This window comes from Podarcis raffonei, chromosome 14 (assembly GCF_027172205.1).
Source record: "Podarcis raffonei isolate rPodRaf1 chromosome 14, rPodRaf1.pri, whole genome shotgun sequence".
Taxonomy (NCBI): Eukaryota; Metazoa; Chordata; class Lepidosauria; order Squamata; family Lacertidae; genus Podarcis; species Podarcis raffonei.
This window is the reverse complement of record NC_070615.1, coordinates 53940001-53942500: the sequence shown is the minus strand read 5'-3', so window position 1 is coordinate 53942500 and position 2500 is coordinate 53940001.

Here is a 2500-nt window from a genome sequence, read left to right as displayed (position 1 = left end):
GCTTCCCGGTCTACCCACCGGAAAGCGCGGCTTCGACGGACTACCTGGCGCACGGCGCGCAACAGCTGGCCGGTCTACTGGGCCCCGGACCTCGGGAAGCCCGGTCTCCCGGCCCTGGGCTCCCCTCCGGTCTACCGCCCGGGAAGGCTGGGTCTTGCCGGTCTTTGTCAGAGATCGTGGGGCTTCCCGGTCTACCTGCCGGAAAGGGCGCCTCTGCCAGGCTTCCTGGCGTACGGCGCGGCACCGCTGACCGGTCCACTCGGTGTCAGGCCCGGTGGGCTCCTCGCGTCCACGCACACCACGCCCTGCCTGCCTGCCCGCCTGCCTGCCTGCCTGCCTGCCTGCCTGCTCGCCCGCCGCAGGGTCTGGGGCTTCCAGGTCTACCTAAGAAAAAGCGAGTCTACCGGCCGGGAAGGCTGGGGTTTGCCGGTCTTCCTCCGAGATCGTGGGGGCTTCCCGGTCTACCTGGTGCACGGCGCGGAACCGCTGGCCGGTCTACTGGGCCCCGGACCTCGGGAAGCCCGGTCTCCCGGCCGGAGGGGCTGGCGGCGTTGCCCGGTCTCCCGGCCTTGGGCTCCCCTCCGGTCTACCGCCCGGGAAGGCTGGGTCTTCCTTAGAGATCGTGGGGCTTCCCGGTCTACCTGCCGGAAAGGACGCCTCTGCCAAGCTTCCTGGCGTACGGCGCGGCACCGCTGGCCGGTCTACTCGGTGTCAGGCCCGGTGGGCTCCTCGCGTCCACGCACACCACGCCCTGCCTGCCTGCTGCCTGCCGCCTGCCCAGCGCTCCTAAACCAAGAAACAGGCTCTTGCCCGGTCTACCTGGAAGGCAGGGAGCGGACGGCCACCCTGCCTGCCTGCCTGCTCGCCCGCCGCAGGGTCTGGGGCTTCCAGGTCTACCTGAGGAGAAACGGCTTCCCGGTCTACCCTCCATGGGGCCGGGAGGCGCCGGTCCACTAGGCGGGGGGATGGAGCCGCTGCCCGGTCTACAAGCCTTCGAAGGGGGGAGGCTTTCCGGTCTACCTGCCGGAAAGCGCGGCTCTGCCGGGCTACCTGGCGTACGGCGCAGAACCGCTGGCTGGTCTACTGGGCGCCCGACCTCGGTGAGTCCGGTCTACCGGTCGGAGGGGCTGGCGGCGTTGCCCGGTCTCCCGCCCCTCGGCTGCCCTCCGGTCTACCGTCCTGGAAGGCTGGGGCTTGCCGGTCTACCTCCGAGATCGGTGGGGGTTTCCGTGTCGGACAATCTGCTCGCCGGGCCCCCGGTCTACCCGCCGGAGAGGCTGCGGCTTGCCGGTCTACTACGGAGGACGGAGGGCTTCCCGGTCTACCTGCCCCTGCCCCCTATGGAGCCTGCAGGTCTACCCGGTCGCTGTAACCCGACGACATCGCCAAGGGTGGGTGGGGTTCGTGGCGACAGCTGCCGTAGAACTCGGTGACTTTGTAGACGGCCGCTTGGCGGCAGCGCAGCAAGTAGGCGAGGGAGGGGACGGGACGGGTGAGGGCGTGCGTGCGTGCGTCCTCGCAGGGACGGCAAGGGAGAAAAGCCTTGGCGTGCGTGCGTGCGTTCCTTTGCGGGAGGTGGAGCATGCAGAGACCCAGGGATACAGAAAGACATGCGCAAAAGCGCTCGTGCGCTCTCACACACACTTGATTGCGGAGGGAGAGAGAGAGAGAGAGAGAGAGAGAGAGAGAGAGAGAGAGGGGGGGGGGCGGGGAGGCAGGCAGGCAGGCAGGCAGAGGCAGGCAGGCAGAAACAAAATCTCTCTGTCTCTCGTCTCTCTCTCTCTCTCTCACACACACACACACACACACAGACACAAAGAGTCGTTTGCGGGAGAAGGGCACAAAATTTCTCTCTCACACTAAGCATACACTCAAACACAGCATGTGCTTGTGGGGGGGAGACAGACAGGGACAGAGAGATGGACACAAAAGATCACTCCGACACGCACACGCGCACACCAAAGAAACCACCCCCGCCCACGACATCGCCAAGGGTGGGTGGGGTTCGTGGCGACAGCTGCCGTAGAACTCGGTGACTTTGTAGACCGCCGCTTGGCGGCAGTGCAGCAGGTAGGCGATGGAGGGGACGGGTGAGGGCGTGCGTGCGTTCGTCCTTGCAGGGACGGCGAGGGAGGGAGGGAGGGAGGGAGGGAGGGAGGCCGAGAGAGAGGCAGGCAGAGGCAGGCAGGCAGAAACAAAATCTCTCTCTCTCTCTCTCTCTCTCTCTCTCTCTCTCTCTCTCTCACACACACACACACACACACACACACACACACACACAAACACACACACACACACACACACACACACACACACACAAATAAAAAGCCCCAAACGGTCGTTTGCGGGAGAGGGAGACAGAAGGGCACAAAATTTCTCTCTCACACTAAGCATACACTCAAACACAGCATGTGCTTGTGTGGGGGGGAGACAGACAGAGACACAGGAGCCAAATACACCGCACACACGCTTGTGTGCAGGGGAGACGGAGCGATCTTTT